A 9,628-nucleotide genomic window follows, 5' to 3' on the forward strand; every position below is an offset into this window, starting at 1 on the left:
AATTTCACTGTTTTGAATTTAAGCCCCTTACGTTGTTTCAGTAAAATACCAGCGTGCACAGTACTGGGTACCAACTTAATGACGTGACGTTGTAAATGACGTCACGTTGTATTATTATTTGGGCGCGTTTTTCATTCAGTATTAGGTTTAATGTCTTTTTTAAAACGTTTCTTTGCATATAATAAAAAAAAAATTTGTTTAGTTTAGTGTAAGATCGAAATATATTTCACCTTGTGAACACCAAAAGTTCATATTTCACTCGTGGCTGCGCCACTCGTGAAATATACCTTTTGGTGCTCACTCAGTGAAATATATTCCGATCTTACACTGAACTAAACAAATCGACGGTCTAGTGCTATAAGGGCGTAAATGCATTTTTACAAGTTTCGGGAAATTGAAAATACTGTCTGCAGACTTTGATCCCTTATCAATCATGATAAAATTTTGGACACACTTAGAACAACTAATATCGACTTTTTTAAAACATTTTTCAAATTAAAAGAACCTATCACCTTAATAAAATCAACGAAATCCGTTTTATGCCCTTACAATATTTACATTTTCATGCATCGGCCAATAACTCTAAAAGGACGTAACTAGCAGTTACGCTGTTTAAAATTGTTACTTCGACTTAGCTTAATAGGGCGTAACTACCATATATGCCCTTTTAGATTTTAGTGTATTCATTAATTTTTCAATACAATTATATAATTGTTTTTATCTATAACAATAATGAACTATAATAAGTGACCATTTTTAAAGTATCCTTTGTCTTTTATCCTATGATATTTTATGTGAAGGTTACTTGATAGATAAATAAAACACGTATTGATTGTAATTGTTACATAATTATATTATTTAGAACAGTTTCTATGTTTCATTAAATTAACTTCCAGCTGCTTATTATATAATTTACCTTAGAAGTTACAACAAATTCATTCTTTCCTAGAATTTACTTAAATAACTGATACATTCTGTGTGTGGTAATTCTACATGTTAACTATCTTAGCTCTTAGTATTGTGTCGTAGTTTCATGTGGCCCATTGGAACCATTAATGGAAAAGGTTGTACTTAAGTTGGATTAAAATCCACATTAGGATTAAAGAAGAGATATTTCTAAAGAACTTGTGGTTAACGACGGACGACAGACATATTCCTATCACAGACAAAAGCTCACCCAAGCACTAAAGCGTCAAGGACGGAACATTATTAACGCTTAATGTACAATGATGCATATACGGCAGCTAATACTAAACATAAAGGCAACTTTGATACAAATTTTAACTGCTTAGTTTATACAAATTTATTTAAGTTCGGTTGTGTTGGAAGTTGTAAGCTTATCTAAACACACTTGAATCTGCTCCCATTGAAACAATACCTTGGCCCTTACGGGTTTTGAACAGTTAAACCTTTGGTTCTTGTTACAGTAGCCTGATTCAAGCAAGTTGAAAATATTTTTGAAAACTAAAATATACATTTTCAGACAAAATACACAAAATAAATCTTTTTTTCTGTATTGAGGCATGAATGAATGATCATTCATAAGATACACATGAAATATTATCATCAAATCATGTGTACATGTATATATTGTTGGAATTAGAATTACTTAAAAAAATGCAAAATACAAGCTTAAAAGCACTTTGAAATTTTGAAAGAATACACTATTTATACTGCTAACAGATCCAAATTCAAATTTTATTGTAATTAACAATCAACTTTAGATCAACGACACTAAGACTAAGCAATGTCAACTGTATCTAATATAAAGTGTGTGAACTCGATGCTACTATATCATAGTCTATTCCAGTCACACAGTGTTGTCCAATGGCCCAATGTACGAAAACTTTCGTTATTATTTTAAAAAATTAGCTAACAGTTTTCCCATAAAGAAATTATTAACATTAGCTTTTATGTAATCTAGGTCCTTTCGACTCTTTTACAAGCTTGACATGCACGGTGTCTCCTGCAATCTCAGAATGACTTCTAACAGAATTGGTGTGGATTTTGTCAGTTTCTAAAGTTTTTACTGCACAAAGACACATTGTTGAAAATGAAGCCATATGAAGCTATCGGAGTAGAATAAAAATTCTTTAACATGACAAAATTATGAATGTTTATAAAGACAATTTAATGCAATATCGTTGTATCCTTAAATGTGTCAAGGTAATATGTCCCTGGCTCGTGACACAAAGTCTTAACGTGCGTAAGCGTGATTATCCGACTATCTGTTTGAACTAACGTATCAAAATCTTAAAAGGGCCTAACTGCTACTTAGGATCTTATAAAATTTGAGCACGGTGTAGTTATGGTGTAGTTACGCCCTTATAAAATGTTCCTTTTGAGCTCGATGCACTTACGCCCTACCAATCATTCTTCGATATTGAAGCCAACTTAAATGCTAGGGTAAAGATATTTTGTCAGCAGGTGAGGTGCGCGGTGACGTTCTGCTTCGAATGGCGTAAAAACATATAAAAGGGCGCAAGTAATACTTACGTCCTTATAGCACTAGACCGTCGAAATATCCTCTATTCATTTCATTTCTTTATTTAGACTAACAAAACACACATGAAACTGTTTTGTTTTGTGTAAATGTCGAGCTGAATTGCATGAAAATCACACGTTCTGTTACAAAAAAAACAACAAACCAAAAAATATTTGGATCATTTTACGCTATAATTTGTTCTCAAAATTGATTTTTCAACAAAAATGTATTTGTGCTAAATTTAGAAATTGTTCCTTGAGACACGCACATTGTCAGTTTATTTTCAAAATATTCATGCGTCATACTTGATTTTTTATGAAACAACCAATTTTATGGATCTTCTTTATTGTTTCTACAAAAGGTAAGTACATGTAATCAGCTTGGTGATTTAATAAATAAATAAAAAAGATCCTGCCATTGAAATATATAGAAAATGGTGAGATGATGAGATAAGGTTTTTGTAGTAAACTGATGTGACGGTTGAAAGAACTCGATTGATTGTCAAAGTCAGAGTAACATGAGGCAATAGATCGGGTTCCATTGTTCATTTTATGCCGATGAATTGGTCAAGCAAGATCTTTTTACATTTCTTTTCATGCCACCCTGAACTAATGAACAAACGTAAATGAAGGAAAGTTTTGCTCAAAACAGGTTTTTAATGTTGTAAATTGAATTATACGGCTCTTTTATTGGCTTGTATGGTGCTCTTTGGGTGTAATGCAGAATATTTGATTGTTTCAGAAAATTCTATTGAATCAAATGATCATAGGGTAGATAGTATGGAGTCGAAAATATTTAAGTTTAAGATGACTGCTCCACGGAGAAAAAAGTCGATAATATCATACGTCCCTGGGTGGGCTTGAACCACCGAACGCGCTAACCGATTGCACCACAGAGACAAACATTTCTTGCTTTATTCATTTATTTATCTATCTATCAAAATTGCATTGGTATTTGTTATTTTTCGAATTTCAAAAACATATTTACTTGCTAATAATGTGATCTTTATGTGGCGAAACTTTTAATAAATGTTTCTTTCTACTTCTTCAACGACATCAATAGGCGGCTGTGTATCAATGTATTTAACCCTTTACATTTGTGAATAAAACCCTATTAAAAGGGAGCGCCTTTCTTAGGAAATGCAAATAAAATAAAAATTTAAAAAGTGTAAAAGGCAGACTTGGTCAGTCTGGATTTTTTCATGAGAGGATATGTAGGGTACAACATCTCTCAAACACTCATGCACCGCCTTAAGCTGTTTGATGATTTTACGTCGCACCAACACAATTTAAGTCATTTAGCGCCGAAACAGTCTGGCTGACCTCGGATGTTAGTTTAAACAATATTTTATTTCTATTTTTACAACATATATATGTACAGTAAGCATATATAAACACACTGATATATTTCGTGGATTGGAAAACAAGTCAAATGTGACTTATGTAAATTCTTTTCCACACATAATGTACTTGCAATATAAAATATGCACATATTTGGTTAGAATAATACAGAAAAGAGTAATCATATAAATAATTAAAATGAATAAATTTGTTAGAACAATATTATCTAAAGTAGCAGAATAAGAAAACTTCTGTTTCAAGATTGTTTCATATTGGGAAATTACTCCAAACAATTTCTGTTACAAAGTAAAATATTGTTTTTAACTAGTATTCGATTTAAGTTAGTTTTTTCAAATGATTATATTTAGAATGTTTCGAGAAAAAAGAGAATAAAATATTTAAATAAAGTTTTGAATTTAGGTAAAGAATAGAGAATATATGTCTGCACACAATATAATCGGGAAGTGATGGACAGAAAAAAAAGTTGATATTAGTTAGTAAAACGTTTGGAAGCTAGGATAAACTGTTGTACTTTAAGAATGATTTTTTCGTTCGTGTTAAAGCTCACGCGCTCGTCTCCGTAACCTCGGATGTTACAAACTTAAAACCACATCAGGGGTCAAACCTTTCACCTGCTGTGTATTTGCTATTGTGAGAGCTCCCTTTTCCTAGATTTTTATTTAAGCAGATTGTTTAAAACCTTTATTTTTTATCCTTTGTTAAAATGTGCAAAATCTCTTTTTTGCATAGTCCTCTTCAGAACATATACAGAAAATACACAAAAAATAACGTCCCTGGGTGGGCTTGAACCACCAACCTTTCGGTTAACAGCCGAACGCGCTAACCGATTGCGCCACAGAGACGGTCATGTGTAAAATTATTCATCAAGATTTATTTATCAAAATTCATATCTATATATTAAATATACGCTATATACGCCGGAGTTTGATGCATAATCAGGTTTAAACAGTGTATATTGTCGTATTTATACGTATATATATATTTTCATCACATAATATTTTTTTTATTTATTTATACATGTATATTTATTTCATTGTTATATACAGTTCAAACATTTATGCATTAGTTTACTTATCTTTTCTCCCCACAAAATAAATTAATCATGTGACAGTCTTTCAAAATATGTACTTACTCTTCTTAAATAATAACTGTTAAATCTTCACATGACGCACTTTGTCTTTTAGCAAAGCGCCCGACTATTTTTACTTTTATTATTAAAAAAGAATCCATCTGTCATTTGCAATTTACCAATAAAAATTAACATCTATAACTACCATTCATTTGCCAGAATAAAGGCCTGTAACAATGTTGGAAAATAAGCCCACTATATTAATTTTAATGTTTATAAGATAATTGTCTTTTTTCCTTTCTTTAATTTTTGACCTCCTGGGAAGAAGTTTACAAAAAGCCATTTATCATTTTGACTTTAAAATTTGACATTTACTGTCTTTATATTTAGTGAGGGAAGAGGCCAGTGAGGCACTGGCCAGTGGATGACCCCTATTGATATTTTGAGTCAGTTGCTACTGGTCAAGGTCACAATAACTTAATTTAAAAATCATACTGGGCCTTTTCCAGCTATTTTTGGAAAAGGCATCTCGTTTTAATTTGGGCATTTGAGCAGTGTCAACTCAATGTATCACATTTCAACAATTATTTTGGTAAATAAACGTTTATGTATTCATTTTTTATGAGATTTATGTAGTGGCAAAAGGGTTGCATGTGAGTTTTTCATACACACGAATTACATATTATACTGAACAGAAATATATTGCTAGATTTCTTATTTCATCTGCTTAACAACTTTTGAAAACCGAGCGTTTCAACTTTTCTACAAGTTAATTTTTTATTACACCAAAAAATGTAATTTATTATATTTTCTGACTTAAATAACAATTTGATTCGTTTTGGAAAATTTAAGTCTTATCTGAACTTGTTTTGACTTACAAAACACACGCATGAAACCGTTCTGTTTTTTATAAATGTCGAACTGAATTGCATTACATTTACAAAATAACAAGAATGATGCATGTGTTTGTGTTTCAGCAAGCAATTTGAGCCATGTCACGACAAAACCAACATAATGGGTTTGCGACCAGCATGGATCCACACCAGCCTGCGCATCCGCGCAGTCTGATCAGGATCCATGCTGTTCGCTTACCAACTCTATTACAAGTAGAGAAACTGATAGCGAACAGCATGGATCCTGATCAGACTGCGCGGATGCGCAGGCTGGTCTGGATCCATGCAGGTCGCAAACGCATTACGTTGGTTTTGTCATGACACGGCTCATTTGTTTCCTAAAACGATGCCAGTAACGCGCATTAGCAATTGTTTCATTATTTTCAAAATATTCATGCGTCATACTTGAATTTTTCACGAAACAACCAATTTTATGCTTGTTTTTGTTGTTTTTTTGTTTTTTTCAGAAAAAAGCAATATGCCGGGTAATTTAATGAGAAATTTTATTTATCAAAATTAAAATAAAAATGCATACAGAAATATATTTGAAGCTTCCTTTTAAATATATTGTGAATATAATAATAGCAATGGATATTTAAACTCCGGCACACTAACATTTTTAATACTTCAAAGAAATGAGCACCTGCTATTAGGAAACAATATTTTCAAATAAAGAAATTTTATGGATTTCTAGTAAACTAATGTAACATATATAACTTTGATAGAAAATATTCAAAAACTGTTTTATAACTGGACTTTTTTCCCAACAAACCCTGAACCTGACTGGTTTTACAAATAGAATATAAATAAAAATAAATAAAGATAAAACTCTTCGGACCTTCAGTTTAACATGGTGACTTAGATGCAGTTTGGTCAGAAAAATCGTTTGAAGAGAGTTGCTCTGAACATTTTTAGAAAAAAATGTTATTTGAGTTATGAGGATCACAAGTGAAAACATGTTGTATATTGACATTGAAGATATTTACTTTTTAGTTAATGATTTCAAAAAGCACGTGTTTTATAGTATGACACTCGTCTTTATTTTACTTCCTACAGACTTCGTTATGTGTTAATCAAGTTAAAGATGTCATTTGGAAAGAAATATATATGCATGCAGATTAAAACATTGTTAATTTGAATCAAGTATAGTTTTCTTCTTAGTCGATTCTGTTAATTTTAAACATTTGAACAGGTTTCAAATGAAATAGTTCTCTGGCTAGAATGATATTTTTGAGCATAGATTCGTAAGGTAAAATAAAAGATGAAAAAATGAAATGGTATCTTTTAGATGTTTTGGAACAGAAACTCTTTACAAATTATTTGGCAATTTTAGAAACCCAGTAATTAAAACTAAGAATAAAAATATTCTAATTTGAGATGATAATAAAAGCCATTAATTATTCTAACTTTATATAGAGGATATTTGTTTAGTTTAGTGTAAGATCGGAATATATTTCACCGAGTGAGCACCAAAAGGTATATTTCACGAGTGGCGCAGCCACGAGTGAAATATGAACTTTTGGTGTTCACACAAGGTGAAATATATTTCGATCTTACACTAAACTAAACAAATTTTCTTTTTATTATATGCAAAGAAACGTTTTAAAAAGACATTAAACCTAATACTGAATGAAAAGCGCGCCAAATAATAATACAACGTGACGTCATTTACGACGTCACGTCATTAAGTTGGTACCCAGTACTGTGCACGCTTGTATTTCACTGAAACAAGGTAAGGGGCTTAAATTCAAAACAGTGAAATTATCAAAGTGGTAATTTCACTGTTTCAAACAGTGAAATTACCAGTTTTATATCACTGATATATTTCTATAAACCACCGAAAAGCATGTAATAAAATATAATTATATACCCCGTAAAAATGGTGTTATCATTTTAATAGTTTTGATTTGAGAATAAACAATATATTTTACTGCATGTAGAAGCAGCTCTTGCATATGTATGTTCAATTTTTATCGAGTCAATGCAAAGTAATGTTGTGAATCAAATAAATGTTGTATTATGCCTGTTTTCTCCGAGTATTTCATTTTACCTTTTGACAAATGAAAGTATGTCATAACAATTTTAATTACGAAACATAAATATGTTCAGTAAGAGTCATATTGGTTCTTTTTATATCACATATATAAATTTCAAATATGAAGTCACAAAAGGTTTCTATAATTTTTGGAAGTAAGTTTTTGTATCTTTTGAAACGCATTGCCCAGAATTAACAATCTAAATGTTTTATTTTCGAGTATTTCATATAACCATTTTTGAAAGTTAAAGATGTTAGAAAATTAGGACACATGGTACAACACAATCATATTTAGAAGGAACTACAAATATGATTTCATTATTATATACTTAAACGCATGAGCGCAAAACGTTTAGAAATCAAAAATGCATTTTCGCTTTTTTTGTAAATATGTTCCTTGTTTCTTTGAAAAAGTATTGCCTAGATAGAAAAATACAATTATTTTGATTTTAAATATACAAACTTTATACATTGTCTTCAACTTCTGGTCTCAAGTTTGTCATAATAATATTTTGTAATCTCATATATCCAGATGTCAAATAAAATACATATAAAGAAAGTATATTCTATTTCTGGACGTCAGGTGTTAGTTTGCTTATGAAATCATGATGAAATCTATTTCTTAACATATAATTCAATTGAAATTTGTCATTCTTTAAACAAATGAAATGTCAAAAAGATTAAATCGCTGCTGATATGTTAAAACATATATTGTTTACATCATCAATATAAATGTGAAGTGAAGAATTGATATAAATAAAAATATGCTTACCTATAATACATTTTAAAAGGAATCAAAATACATTCAGATTTTTGTTCAGCTGATCATTTGATTTTGAGTTTAATACTGAAGTGATTCGTTAAACGATTAAATTTAATATCCACATTAGTAAAGACAAAGATGTATTTAACATAAATCAATTTTTGTATACAAAGCCCATAAGCGTACGCTTAAAACCCACAGTATCTTCGCTTATTTTTGTTGTGCAAAAAAAAAATGTTTTAACATTAAAATAGAGAAAAACAGAATCCCTAAAGAAAACCCAACGCGGCAATAAAAGCATTATCTACTTTAGTCTGACATAAGCTGGATATAAAGAGCGACTTTTTCGTAACATAGTTGAGGTAGATTCTTATCCAATATGTAGCCAACTCCTATCTGTTATGCAATCCCAGGGCAAGGTTACATTATATAGCTTATGACACCATAAATGATAATAGACACGTTCTATCATTTATGACTTACTCACTTACATTCTAAGTTTTCCAATCTTTGTCCGAATGCAAAAATAAATCATGTTTCTCATATGAATGTCAAATTAAATTCATATATTCATTAAAGGCTAAAATACGCCAAATTATGCATGTATACATCACATGTATTACGTCATTAACCAGACCATTTATTAACTATATAGCGTTTCAAACATTCAAGAATCGGTGTATTTCTAACTAAGCTCTCCTCTTTAAACATAAACATATACAAAAAATACATAAAACTTAACGTCCCTGGGTGGGCTTGAACCACCAACCTTTCGGTTAACAGCCGAACGCGCTAACCGATTGCGCCACAAAGACGTTCTTACTTCAAACTCTATTCATCAAAAGTTAAACAAAAGTTCAATGTATTCAAGAAACGTTATAAACACAGGATATTATATGATATACTTTGTGATAATATATATATATATATATATCACATATATTTTTAGATTAACAAGAATATTTTCCTGTTACAAAATGTTTTAAACATTTTTATGCATTGGTATTCTTTTACATAACCTA

The 9,628-nt window shown here is 30.5% G+C and overlaps 2 non-coding genes across 2 annotated transcripts; both read right to left on the reverse strand.

Moving 5' to 3' along the window:
• Positions 1-4,614: 4,614 nt before the first annotated feature.
• On the reverse strand, positions 4,615-4,688 carry Trnan-guu (transfer RNA asparagine (anticodon GUU)). Its single transcript has one exon. It is a non-coding gene; the product is annotated as a tRNA-Asn (tRNA).
• Positions 4,689-9,347: 4,659 nt separating this feature from the next.
• Positions 9,348-9,421, reverse strand: Trnan-guu (transfer RNA asparagine (anticodon GUU)). Its single transcript has one exon. It is a non-coding gene; the product is annotated as a tRNA-Asn (tRNA).
• Positions 9,422-9,628: the final 207 nt, after the last annotated feature.

This window comes from Ruditapes philippinarum, unplaced genomic scaffold, assembly GCF_026571515.1.
Source record: "Ruditapes philippinarum isolate M1 unplaced genomic scaffold, ASM2657151v2 ctg534_1_1_1_1, whole genome shotgun sequence".
Taxonomy (NCBI): domain Eukaryota; kingdom Metazoa; phylum Mollusca; class Bivalvia; order Venerida; family Veneridae; genus Ruditapes; species Ruditapes philippinarum.